The sequence below is a fragment of the Panthera tigris genome, chromosome B3, assembly GCF_018350195.1.
Source record: "Panthera tigris isolate Pti1 chromosome B3, P.tigris_Pti1_mat1.1, whole genome shotgun sequence".
NCBI lineage: Eukaryota > Metazoa > Chordata > Mammalia > Carnivora > Felidae > Panthera > Panthera tigris.
Genome location: NC_056665.1, coordinates 104,434,342 through 104,448,480, shown reverse-complemented (window position 1 = coordinate 104,448,480; position 14,139 = coordinate 104,434,342).

The following is a 14,139-nucleotide window of genomic DNA, read 5'->3' as shown; positions in this document are numbered from 1 at the left end:
GTCATTATCTCTGGGTTCATGAGTTAGAGACCCGCATCAGGCTCTGTGCTGACAGCTCAGAGCCTGGAGCCTGCTTCGGATTCTGTGTGTGTCTCTCTCTCTGTCCCTCCCCCACTTGCTCTCTGTCTCTGTCTCTCTCTCAAAAACAAATACACATTAAAAAAAATAAAAATAAGTAATTCAATGGGAGAATGGGTATGCACTGAAAGTGTTCTGGGTGAATTAGAACGTTTCGTCACATTACCTACAAATCATGGTTTGAAGCAGTTTCTCTGTTAGTTTGTCTGGAAATTGCAGTGTTTTGAGAGGGGATAAAGAGGTGAAGGAGGAACCCAACAGAGAAGAAGAACTAGAGATATTCTCATAAAAACAGTAGAAAGATTTGGTTAAACAAACAGCTAGCATTGCCAAACTCTAGAAAGTTGATATTCCAATTTCTGTCTTTGAGTTATATGAATGGGAAACGGGCGGGGGGTGTTATAAGAAGGACATAGTCCCCATAACAGATATGAATGATTTAACAATGTCAGCAAGACGGCAAGATGGACCAGAGAATGAACAAGATCTCCTTCAAGAACACAGGGGGCGTGCGAGAGTAAATGAGCAGATTTGGGCATTTTGCTGATCCAATTCCTACATAAGGAAGTCTGTTCTGCAGATTGTAGTTAACTTCTCATACTTCACTAAAGCGTTTTGCACACGTTGGTAGTGGTGGGGGGAGGGGCGATCAGGAAGATTAACACTGGCTGTGTTATTTTAAGCTTGAACAATTTCCTTAGGGTGTTTTTGGTCCTCTTTTGAGCTGTGCTTTGTGCTTCATTCAGTGTAAAGATGGAGTGGGGCTTGGGGTGTTTTCTCTGATGGAGACACATCTGTGAGATAATTGGTGACCAGAGATCGGAGGAACCACAGGCCTCCAGCAATTGGAGCACCTGTAGGCAGGACGACCCCCACGACATAATGTTCAAGGAGGAGGATGCAGTGTCACCAATCTCTGTTTGATGCAGCAATTTGTTTTCTCCCCCCCAGTCATGTGGGAAAGACGAATTTCATTTTTACGTGACTTGCACTTACGGTTTCTCAGTTCTAATGGGATGTTTTCCAAACTCACATCACCAAGTCAGCTGGCTGTCACATCTGCACACACCCTTTAGAGAATCTCCCTAGGTCTGCACCCTCCCTTTGTCAGACAGTAATTTTGCTGGTGTCTATTAGCAGTCCTCCTTTAACTCTATACGTAGAAGGGGATGCATTGAAACATAACAAATTCAGAATTTGAGTATGACATTGTAAGAAGTATGGATAAAGACTTTGAAAAGTTATTTTTCTCATGTCTGGGTAACGAACCAGATACACATGTCAAGTTACTATCCATGAAACTGGGCACCACCAACGTGAGGTCCTGGAAGCCCTGGACTGGGAATCAAGTGGGCCTAAGTTCTGCCTCTGGTTCCGACACTGTGTGATCCTTCGTGTGATGTTGAGTCTCTGGGCTTCAGTGCCCTGCAGTGTAAAATGAGAGCAGTGGAAACAGTTGGTTTCTAGGATTCCCTTCGTGTCTAACATCATCTATGACTTTGTTACTTTGTTTTCTTACGAAGTGAAAAATCGCGAAAATATTTTTCTTGACTTAATATTCAACTTTTTCTATATTTCCCCCTAATTACAACTTCAGAGTTTCCCTGAGTGAGGCACTATTTTGGGTTCATTACTCTTCCTTTCCCCATGGTCTTGACAGCCATGAACAGGTGAGGACACTGCCTTTTAAATGGCACTTGAAGACTACATGGCCTCCTTCTGAAATCCGAAATTCCGTCCTCAGGAATTTGTTTCCTGCAGATAAGGCACCTGCACTCCATTAATACACAGATGTCCTGGGAGACACAACGCATTAAGCTTGTTTCAGCTCAATTGGAACATATTTATCTGGGTTTTCCCCATGAGCTGGCTAACTGACCACAGCACCTTGAAGCCAGAGACAGACGATGGAAATATTTTTATAGGGCAGAGCAGTGAGTGATACATCAAAAATTGGGACAGTGCCTGGTGTTGCTACCTGGTGGGAGTCAGAGACCATGAGAAGCCAGGGAGGGAGGGGGATGGGACGTTAAAGGGACACCGGAATGGGAGAGTTGTGGGCGGCTGGGAACAAGGAAGTCAGCAGACACCAAGGGTACCTAAGAACAAATTTGCCTCACAGTTTGCCTTAGCCGGGGTCTGTCCACGTGAGTCTGTACAAAACTAGTACAGTTCCTCCTTGCTCAATGAGCACTTGAGTGCAAAAAGGCAAGGGGTGGGGCGGGGAGAGGGGAGAATCACATTGTATTAACTTGTGACACTTTCTTGTGGCTCCTCCAGAATCTCTTTGTTTTCATTTCGCCCGAATTTCAGATCTATAATTAGAGTCGAGAAGAAAATGTTCTGCACAGGGAGTTTTGCTAACACCGCTGCTTTCGGAGAGGAAGTTTTTTTAGAGGTGAAGAGGACGGTAAACCTTCCCCCATCCCTTCGGAAAACACGCTGTCTCTTGAGATTCTAAGCATGGTAGGTTGCTGCAGTGACTTTCTAACAGAACTAGTTTCTGGTAAGAGGGAGAAAGAAGAATCCCACTTAGACTCTCAGTCAGTGTTGGTAGTGCCCACCCTGAATTTTCCGTGACAGTGACAGCATGGGGTTAGAAGGACGTGCCAGGAGACTCACTGATCTTCAGCTATGATTCTTCCAGCTATGCTGGCTGGGGGGAGGTTTCATTTATTTGATGTGTGTCTTTGTTTCATGCTGTTCTGACACTTTATCACATGTGGATTTCTTCTGGAAAGTGTTGATTATTATACAGTGTCTCTACTCTCTTTAATAATTCATGTTTTTAACCTTACAAGCAACTCGGGATGTTACAGCAATGGAGTAGTTAAGGAAGTTTGGTAAGAGTGATGTACATCAAGTCTGTGTGTTTCCAAAAATGGGAGCCGTGAGAGGATTTTGAAAAGGTTGGATGCAAAAGTGAGGAACACTCCTCGCTATTTACAGAATTTAGACGCAATACCAATCCTTCCTGGTGAACTCCATCCCACCAAACTTAGATGCCATCTTGAAGCTCGAATATTCTATTTTCACTCTACTTTGCTTTGTTTACTTTCCTTCATTAGTTCTTTTACCTTGTCCACTGGACAAAGAGAGGCCAAGGGACTAGACCAATTTGTCTGGCCAACCAGTGAGGAGAACATAGCAAATGGAGAAAAAGAAGCACATGCCCAATGCCTTTACAGTCTCTTACACCTGGAGACTACTTACATTTCAGTGCTTTTCCCCTGTAGGTTTGGATCTGTTGGTTTTTTTCAGTCTATTTCCTCCCTATTGTTCAGATTTGTTAATTCTATTGTTCTATCTTCCAGTTTGCTGGTTCTTTCCTTTATCTCCTCCTTTCTGCTGTTGAACCCATCCACTGAGCTCTTTATTTTGAGCTACTTATATTCAGTTACTCAATAACTGAAGTAATGGAGGAGAAGAGAGGAAACAGAGGAAAGGATCAGTGAAGTGGAAAAAAGAACAATAGAAATTTTCAGTTCTAAATTTCCATTTGGTTCTTCTATTTCTATGCTGAAGTCTTTAATTTTTTTCATTTATTTCAAAGGTATTCATAATTGCTTGTTGAGCATTTTTATCATAGCTGCTTCAAAATCTTTGTCAAATAATTCTGATATCTCTATCATCTTGGTGTTGGTATATTTTATTTTATTTGTTTTTGTTTAGTGAGATCTTCCTTGTTCTTGAGATGACAAGTGATTTTCTATTGAAACTGGGTGTTTCAGATTATGTTCTGAGATCCTGGATCTTAATTAAACCTTCTGTTTTAACTGGCTTTATCTGACATTACTCTGGCAAGGAAGGGAAGGCCTTATCTTATTGCCAGGTGGACATAGAAGTCCAGGTGTCCCATTCAGCCTCAACTGACACCTGAGAGAGGGGGCTGCCATTATGTTGGTTCCCTACATGGTCTTCAATGACATTGCAGTGGGGGTGACCTTGTTACTACTGGATGATGGTGAAAGTCCTGACTCTCCACTGGACCACCTCTGACATCACATGACCCCAGAGGGGAGGAGGAGAGGTGCCTCCTTTGTGCCTGTTGGAGGTAGAACTATAGGTTCCCCACATGGTTTTCACTAGCACAGTGGGGGTCAGTAGAGGAGGAGAGAGGAGACTCTTATTACTGGCAAAGATAAAAATCTTGGCCTCTTACTTGGCCTTCTCTGATGTATGCAGGCGGTATTGACTGGGGTGCCTCATTAGATCCTGGGGTGAGTGGAAGTCTGAGCTCCCCACTTAGCTTTGGCCAGTATGGGTGAGGCTGAGTGCACAGTTTTTCTGTGGCATTATGGTGGAATAGAACAGTTGTTTAAAAGTTTTCCATCTTAGATCACAGATTTAAATGTAAAACCTACAGTTTGGAAAGCTTTTAGAAAAAAGCATAGGAGACCACAGTGGGCGTCGAGGGCTAGCTAAGCAGTTCTTAGACTTGATGTGAGAAGCATGATCTATCATAGGAAAATTTGATCAATTGGACTTCATTAAATCTAACAACTTTAGTTGTGTGATTCTGTTAAGCGAATGAAAAGACAAGCTAGAGACCGGGAGAATGTATTTCAAATCACACATCTAGAATACATTAAAAAAACCCCCGCAAACTCACAAAGTTCAATAGTGAAAAACCAAACAATTCAATTGGAAAATGGGCAAGAGACATGAAGAGATGTGTCACCAAAGGGGATTTACAGATGGCAGATACACATAGGAAAAGGTGTTCAATATTATCAGCCATTAAGGAAATGCAAATCAAAACCTCAATGAGACATCATTGTATATCTACCAGAATTGCTAAAATAAAAAAACTATCAACAATACTGAATGCTGGTGAGGCTTTGGAGCAACTGGATCACTCCTAAATTGCTGGTAGGAATATAAAATGATGGAGCTACTCTGGAAAACAGTTTGATAGTTTCCTAGAAAACTAAACATGTAACAGTCATACAACCCAGCAATTGCACTCCTGGGCATTTATCCCAAATAAGTGAAGAGTTATCTTCATGCTAACACCTCATACGAACACAAATGTTTATAGCAGTTTTATCCATAATAGCTCCAAGTTGGAAACAACCTACTCCTTCAGTGGGTGAATGATTAAACAAATTGCAACACCCATACAATGGAATACTAGTCTTGCCAAATAACAACAATGATGACAGCAACACTCTCCCCTCCCCCCCCCCCCCCTCCGCCAAGCCCCAAACTACTGCTATATACAACGATCCGGATAAATCTCCAGAAAATTATGCTAAGTGAAAAAAGCCAATCTCAAAAGTTTACATATTATGTGATTCCATTGATATAACATTCTCGAAATGACAAAATTGCAGAGATGAAGAACAGATTAGTGGTTGTCAGGGGTTAAGGAGGGCATGGAGGCAGGAAGGAAGTAGATACAGTTACAAAAGGACAAGAGTGAGAGATGCTTGGTGACAGGATTGTTCCTCATCTTGACTGTATCAATGTCAATACCTTGGTTGTGATATTACACTATAGTTTTGCAAGATGTTACCCCTTGTGGAGAAAACTGAGTAAAGAATACAGGAGATCTTTCAGTTTTATGTTTTGCAACTACATGTGCATCTATAATCGTTTCAATATAGAAACTTTAACTGAAAACAACAACAATCTAGTAAGTCAGACAAAGAGAGCAAAGGTTTTCCAGACAAAGGTAACCACTCAGAAATTCTGGAGATGAGATTGCATGGTTCTAAACTTTGGGTCCTTCTGAGCCACAAGGAGGAGCCTCTGCTTATGGACCAGAGCCTTCAAGAAGTAAAAAAAAAAAAAAACTGTACATTTGAGATTATTTATTTATTTATTTATGAGAGAGAGAGAGAGAGAGAGAGAGAGAGGAGAGCGCGAGCAGGGGAGGGGCAGAGAGGGAGAGGGAGAGACAGAATCCCAAGCAGGCTCTGTGCTGTCAGTGAGGAGCCTGATGCGGAGCTCAAACTCACGAACTGTGAGATCATGATCTGAGCTGAAATCAAGGGTTGGACGCTTAACTGACTGAGCCACCCAGGCACCCCCAAAACACTGTACATACGAGAGTCTTTAAAACTGCAGGCCTACACCCAAAGCAGACATTGCTATGATAAAGTTTTAATACCTACTACTCTTCTCAGCGGTTCTTGTATTCCAACAGAAACTGGACAGCTTTCAGAGTGGCAAAGCTCTGAACCACAGAAAGGGTTCGCCTAGCCAGACCTTCAGTTGTAATGTTGATGGGGGTGATGCTTGGAGGGGCTGTCTCGGGGGCAGGTTACACCTGCTGTACCCGTAGGAAGGCTGGAGCTGATGTTTGGGAATGCTGCCTTCATAATCAAGTCTGGTCACTTGGCGGGTGTTTCTTTTTATTCCTTCAGCATGTGGCTCATTTCAGCAATGCTTCTTCTCTACTCAGTAGGACAGAAGAGAGGCCCTGGGCAGCTGTGGGATTAAGCAGGATTTAACAGGTCTCTGGGGAGGGGAGGGGAGAACTCAGTTTGAGCATATTTTTTGAAAACATTGGTAATCCCAAACCAGGCTCACTCACCTTCTTGCCCTTCTCCAAGGCATCATTGTGCCTTTTGCTATGTACATCCATCCTCCCAGCCCACTCCACTGTTGTATTCCCTTTAGAAAAAAAGAGAGAGAAACAATTAAGGATATCTTCCCCAACAGAAAGAAATCATATTAGTCATTCAGTTTATTAGAGATTTCCCCATTCCTCACATTTGGTTTGCAAGACCAGCGTGCAACAGTGACAGATGTACCTTCATACAGATGTGCTTTCTCATCACTGCCTTAATCTTTGGAAAGCTGTTTCTCCCCTATTGAATATATGTAAGTCACACTAGCAGCAGTTAGAAGTGCAAGACTGTGTGAATGTGGTTTTGTGATTGTGTAAATGATGGAAAACGAAGTTGCATTGTCTGTTTGTAAATTTCCTTAGTGAAAGCATCAGAACTCCTGTCTAAAGAAACAATGGAAATATCCTAACGGCTGGCAGCCATAGCTATCACAACAGCAAACATTTATAGGTCATGTGCCAAACACTGGGAGAGGTGCCAAGGGTGTAAAAAGGTTAGTGACACCGTCCCTGCCATAAGGACTTTATGGTTTGTTAGTAAAAATGGTGGCTGGCCTGTTTTGAGTATGTGCTGTCTAACAGGCAGGGCGTTAGTAGCACTAGCCTTCCATCATTCTGTAAGGTGGTGAGAACCATTCCCACTTTCCACATATGGAAATGGATACTCGAAGAGATTCAAGAATTTGCTCCTGTTCACTAGTAAGGTCAGATATGAACCGGATCTGCATACGCCATACTATCTCTCAACAGAAAAGAGAACGAAAATAATCAGTAAATGGGAAATGCTAACTAATTGCCCGGGAAGTGGCCAGTGACAAAGGCTATGAGATACCGAAGGAGAGAGAGATGGTTATGTCGAGTGAGCCCTTCATGAATATCAATTGTGAACTATGTTTAATGCCTAAGCTAGAGGATATTTTTGGTATTGTTTTAATTGGATGTGAGTGCTGTAACAGCAAGCCAGCTCAAGCATGTCCATATACTTTGCAATGTGACAGAAATTATCTTGTTGACAAAAGGTGAATTAATGCTATCCTTCCATTTATATTGAAAAGGAACAGGTTCTTTCAAACTTGGCTCAGAACTTTCCACTTAAAAGAAGTGTTTCTCTAATCTATTTTACCCCAGGACACCCCTGTCTGTCTTCTTCCTTCCTTCCCATTTCCTAGGAGAATCTGTCCTTGTCAAATCTTGGCCTTGGAAGTTAACCAGTCCTCTAAGATGTAGAAAATACAGAGTGAGCACTAAAATAAACTATCATCAAAAAGTCATTATTCAAAGAAACTCTTCATTTGCTGGGACTCCACACAGGCTAAGGAGAATGTATGAAAAAAACAAACAACATGCCAACCCGAGATTTGTGGTATAGGGCAGAAATTATTAACGTGAGAATGTTCAAACAACCCACCTCCTTCCAGCTCTCTAACAAGACTTTGATTACGAGTTCGAATCTTCTCCTCTTCTTCCAACTAAGGAGGCTTCTTGCCTCCACAGAAGCCAAGTCAACTGGCAAAATGAAGGCATGGGGAACAGGGGAGAAGGGAGGGAAGATAAGAGCATTGAGAGGGAGGCTTTGGAGCAGATACGGACTGGGAATGAGGTGTGGTTGGGTGGGATCATGTATTAGAATCACCTTCACCGATTTCAAGGAAGTCGAGACAGGTGTTTGAGCAATTTTGCGGTCACTCTAGGTTGCTGGTGGATACTGTCTGCATTTCCAGTAGCTGGAGCCTACTGCATCTCTGCCCTGCCAAGCTTACCTCATTCCAGGATTTAGACACAGGGCCAAGTTTACCTGACCATCTGGCTGGTGTGAGGGATGTGGGTGAGCAAAGTAAATCAACTCAAGGATCACCTGTGAAGTCAAACTTGTGAAACTGTCATTTTTAGAGGACAAAATAAGTTGAATATTAGCAATTTCATACGACTCAATTACATACATTCTCCTAGTTTTAAATCCACTTCTACAATGTTTTAAAAGGATTTTGAAACTGAATATGTTGGAAGGAATGGAGTCTGGTGTCAAAAGACACAGAAGAATTTGAATTCTAGAGCCTTTTTATTTTATTTTATTTTTTTAGATTTTTTTTAACGTTTATTTATTTTTGAGACAGAGCATGAACAGGGGAGGGTCAGAGAGAGGGAGACACAGAATCTGAAACAGGCTCCTGGCTCTGAGCTGTCAGCACAGAGCCTGACGCGGGGCTTGAACCCACGGACCACGAGATCATGACCTGAGCCGAAGTCGGCTGCTCAACCGACTGAGCCTCCCAGGCGCCCCTAGAGCCTTTTCAAAAAATCAGATATATGATCCTGGGCAAGTTAGCTCAACTCCTCTGGGCCCCAGTTTTGTCATCTGAAAAACAGATAAAATAATACCAACATACCTCATCGGGGCACAGTAAGAGCCTGTAAAACACACAGAGCCTTTGGCTACATTATAGGCACTCAAATGTTAATTTTTCCATTGAACCCACTTCACTGAAATGTTGGACCACATCATGTCTCTGAATTTTCGCTGACCCCAGCATTCAGAATCGGTTGTGTTAGAGGAAGAAAGGACATGACAGCTCATCGAGATTGATACCACAGTTTACAAATGTGGAAATCAAAGCCCAGAGATACTTCCTTAGGCCACAAAACTAGCCAGTGTCAAGATCCCTGCTGCCCAGGTCCAAGCTGTCAGTTCCACAGGGTGGACTAAGTTGCCCAAGATAGTTGGTCTGAACTTACATTTCAGTAGTGTTTCATCCAACCAACAGAAACCCAGGGCAGGGAGGAGAGGCATAAAGAGAAACCTGAAGGTGCCCCAGAGTCAGTTTTCCCTTCAGGCACAGGTAATACAGGCTTTTAGGTAGCCTGTGTGGCTCCTTCACCTAAGGAGACCCGGAGCTGCTCTAAGGCATAGGCAGGAATGGCAGACTGATTTCATCTCACTGTTAGTTATTGCTAGTTGCCTGGGGAGCTGTGTTGAGAAGGATTCTGTGACCATTTCCAGGTTCAACAAGATAGAGCTAATTGATGAATACCTGCCTTGGGTATAGAAGCAGAAAGTAGTAGCATGAATTCCTGGGCCTTAAGTCAGGTGGATTTGGTTGAATCAGAATCTCCTGGGTGTAGCTCAGGCATCTGTGGTTTTAATAAGCTCCCTGGGTGTATGCAGTTTGAGAGCCGTTGACCTAGAAGACATGCCGTAAATCGTCTGGGACCTGGCCCAGAGGGCTCCACCCTGCAGTGGGACCAGTTAACTGGACACGTGTGACTCCAGAGAAAGCATCTCATTCAGCAGCGGAGCCCAGGTAATGCCAATCTGGCAGAGCCAAATCAATTGCCTATCAGTGTAGCTGTAGATATCCTGGAGGTTGACAAGCGCCCAAATGCACTGGGGTCAAAACAGCAGCTAATGTGGGTTTTTTTGTTTTTTTTTTGTTTTGCATGCCGGTTGTTGTGTTTGAATTGGGTCCCTCCAAAAATTCCTACATTACAGTTCTAACCCCAGTACCTCAGGGTGTCTTATTTGGAAAATAGGGTTGTTGCAGATGTAATTAGTTAAGATGGGGTCATACCACAATAGGATGGGCCACTAAGCCAGTATGACTGACGTCCTTGTAAAAAGGGGAAATCTGATGGAAATATGCAGAGGGCAGATGATGTGAAGGGACATACGGTGAAGATGGCCATCTGTAAGCCAGGGAGAGAGGCCTGGGACACAGCCTTCGCTCATAGCTCTCAGAAGAAACCAACCCTGCCACCACTTGGATTTCAGACTCTTTACTTTCTAACAGTCTCAGAACCATGAGACAATAAATATTCTGTCGTTTAAGCCACCTGTTTGTGGTTCTCTGGCATGGCAGCCCTAGCAAACGAATACACCGACTGGTCTAATAACCTTAGGTGCTGTTTTCACCCCAACTTTAGAGATGGAAAGGTTTTAGGTAACTGTCCAAGGCCATACAGCTACTGTGTGGTGGGATGAGGATAAAACCCAGGGTAGTCTTCTCTGACCCTGGGGCTGTCTGAACTAATGGCCTCTCATGGAATGGCTTCCAACTTTCTGATACCGCACCTGCTTTGCCCTTTGCTGCATCCCTGTCCCCCCGTGTGGTATGCTATGCTGACCTGGGTTCCAATAGCCAATAGCCAGCCCAGCTCTGGGTTTTGCCTGGTTTCTGTGCTGTCACTGCCGTGGGTGCTAATGAGCTTACCTCTGCCTGAGCTTCCACCAGGTTGATGGACGTCTGGTTCAGCGAGATGAGTAATCTCCTGAAATAAACATTATGATAACTGAAGACGTGAATAAAGTACAAAGTTGCTATGAAGATGGTCTATGCCTAAGAGATTACAACATGTTGAAAGGAAATCACTTTTAATTTTTCTTTCTTTAAGTTGGGAGGGAGGTTTACATCTGTGATATCATTTATATTGCCATAAAAAGAGCTTTGTGATCTATTCTTTTGCTGTAAAAATGTTTCCAGAGGCTTTAGTTACATTTTTTTTTTCTTCTTAAGCTTCTTGATACTGATAAGATCCTTTGAAGGTTCAAGCCCCTTGGACTAGAAGGTATCCCATAAGGGGTTGTAGCCCTGATTATAATACTTTGCTATATTTGTTTCTATTGACCCACGAATGTTACAGTTGTTACCTCACCTAAGAGCCAAGGCTGCTCCCTGGGGAGCGGAAGTGGTGGCTAGATTAATCGAACAGAATTTTCCAAAGGCTTTTAATCCCCTGTGAAATAATTGGTCTGTTTTTTATATGTGTTCATTAATATTTTATACCTGATTCAAGAAATATAAAATCAGAAGAATTTATAACCAAAGGCAAATATACAATGAGCCCATTGGTAGTGATTCAACTGAGCTAGCATGGTTAATAAATAAAACTGGCTTTTTGAAGACATACACTTTATGCAGTAAGGAATGTGAGTTTTATTTTATTCATTTATTTATTTAATTATTATATTTTTAAGTTTATTTATTTATTTTGAGAGAGAGAGAGAGCAGGGGAAGGGGCAGAGAGAGAGAAAGAGAGAGAGAGAATGTGAGAGACAGAATCCCAAGCAGGCTCCACACTATCAGTGGGGAGCCCAATGTGGGGCTTGAACTCACACCACGAGATCATGACCTGAGCTGAAATCAGGAGTCGGATGCTTAACCAACTGAGCACCCAAGCACCCCAGGAATGTGATCTGTTAATCAAGAGATGAGGAAACAACGTGCAAGCATCATGTCTACACCACAGATTTTACATGGCAGTTTGAACAAGGAGGCTCACCTCCCACAGTTGTAAGCCAACATCAGAAGAGGTAAGGCTTGCAGAAGTGATCTGAAGGCTGACGGAGTGGTTTATAGAGAATGTTCTATAAGAATGATCAAAGAATAACCATCTCCAAAAGAATCACCATGTTCTCACTGGGCCTTTATCTACATGAAAGCCTTTGTCAAAATCGTGCCCCTCTTCAGAATGAATCTCCAATGCCCTCCTCTCCCCAGCCTTCCATGTCCTGCAAGGGACTGTGACATCTTCCCCTGGGAAGACATCTAGGCAGGCACCTCACTCTGCCTGGTGTTGTAGTTATTTGGGAATGTTCTCTATCCACTCTTTGCTCCTACTCCCACCCCCAGATTCTACAGATGAAAACTCCTTGATCCGGTGGCCTTAGTTACTGGCCCACCTGGAGGATGTAAGGCCCCTGGTCCTCAGATTAACCTGCAGAAAGATCTAGCTTTCTCCTCCCTGCTTCTGGACCCCATCCTGCCTGCAGAAGTCAAGTATGTTGAGAAACCAGGGAAACTGAGAGCAGACTATTTCCTGGAGATGCTGAACTGGTTTCATGCTGACTCCGACATATGTTAACTACGTGTTGAAACCTTCCCCCACCCCTACTGCTTCTCGGTGCTATGAATTAGAAAACTTCCAAATGCTTTTTTCCCTAGAGACAGAGTATAGGGAGTAAGTGCTTGCCTCTTGCTCCATAAGCTTAGTTCTCTCTATTTGATAGGGTAAAACTGTTATAATAACTAAACCTTTGCCGTTTAGAAGCTTAACACAAGAACTCTTTATTTCTCCATCATGTGACAGTCTGATGTGCATAATTCTGCTCAGCAGGGAGCTTTCTTACTTACAGTAATTCGGACACCCAGGTTCCTTCCATCTTGTGGATCTTCTGTCTTCTGCTTCTAGCTAATGGAAAATCCTGAAAATGGCACATACCATTCTATTCGCATTCCATTGGTGAAAGCTAGTCATATGGTCACGCCTAGATGCAAAGGGTACTGGGAAATAAATCTGGGGTTAGACAGTCACCTCCTAGCCCCGAATTCACACCACAGAGGAAGGAACATAGATTTCAGGAGGGTTAGCTAGCTGTCTGTGTCACGCTATGCTAACTCAGTGTGGGTTAGAGTGCTGTACTCACATGTCTATCTCCTACCTAACCACCTCACTCCAGTGCAGCAAGAAGAATTTTCAAAGCCATCCTTGAGTTGTGCTGGACCCCAGTATTGCTCAATCTCCACCACAAGATCCAAGCCAACCCCTTGGAAGCTTTGGCAAAGCATGGCAGGGGCTGTTGTATAGAAAGGCCAGTGGCGAGTTGTGAGTCAGGATCCCCATCCACTGTCTGCAGCTCTACCAACCTTCCTTATTATGCAACACCACTCTAGATAATTACAAGTTTGGAGAAGGATATGCTTATTTCTTCCCCTGTTGGTTTTGCTATAGTAAATACGCACACACACACACACACATTATTTTTTAATGTTCATTTATTTATTTTGAGAGAGCAAGCAGGGGAGGGCAGAGAGAGAGGGAGAGAGAGAATCCCAAGCAGGATCCGCACTGTTCGCGCAGAGCCTGAAGTGGGGCTCGAACTCATGAACTATGAGATCATGACCTGAGCTGAAATCAAGAGTGGGATGCTTAACCAACCGAGCCACCTAGATGCCCCAATATGAGTCACTTAAATCAGCTAAATTTTCTTAATTCCTAGCTAAGGAAAATAGTTTGAAATAGAATGGAAAATGAGAATGTTTATTTATTTTTGAGAGAGAGAGAGAGTGTGCACACATGTGCGAGCATGGGAGGGGCAGAGAATGAGGGAGACAGAGAATCCCAAGCAGGCTCCACAGTCAGCCTGAAATGGGGTTTGACCTCATGAATCATGAGATCATGACCTGAGCCGAAATCAAGAATCAGACACAGCCAACTGAGCCACCCAGGTACCCCTAAAGTAAATATATTTTTTAAAAGACCATGTCTTGGGCATGCTTGTTCATCTTTCAGTACCTGGGAGTGTTTCCACAATAGCCCCAATCCAGTGCCTTGCTCATACAGGTTCTCATAAATATGTGTTAAATAAACAGAAGAACAAACATTAATGGCTTAACGATGTTCAAGGGATGTTGCATGTCAGGGTCCTAAACATTTTATATACCAACTAACCCATGCGTCCCAAATAAGGAGAATAGGGTTTATTAGTGCTA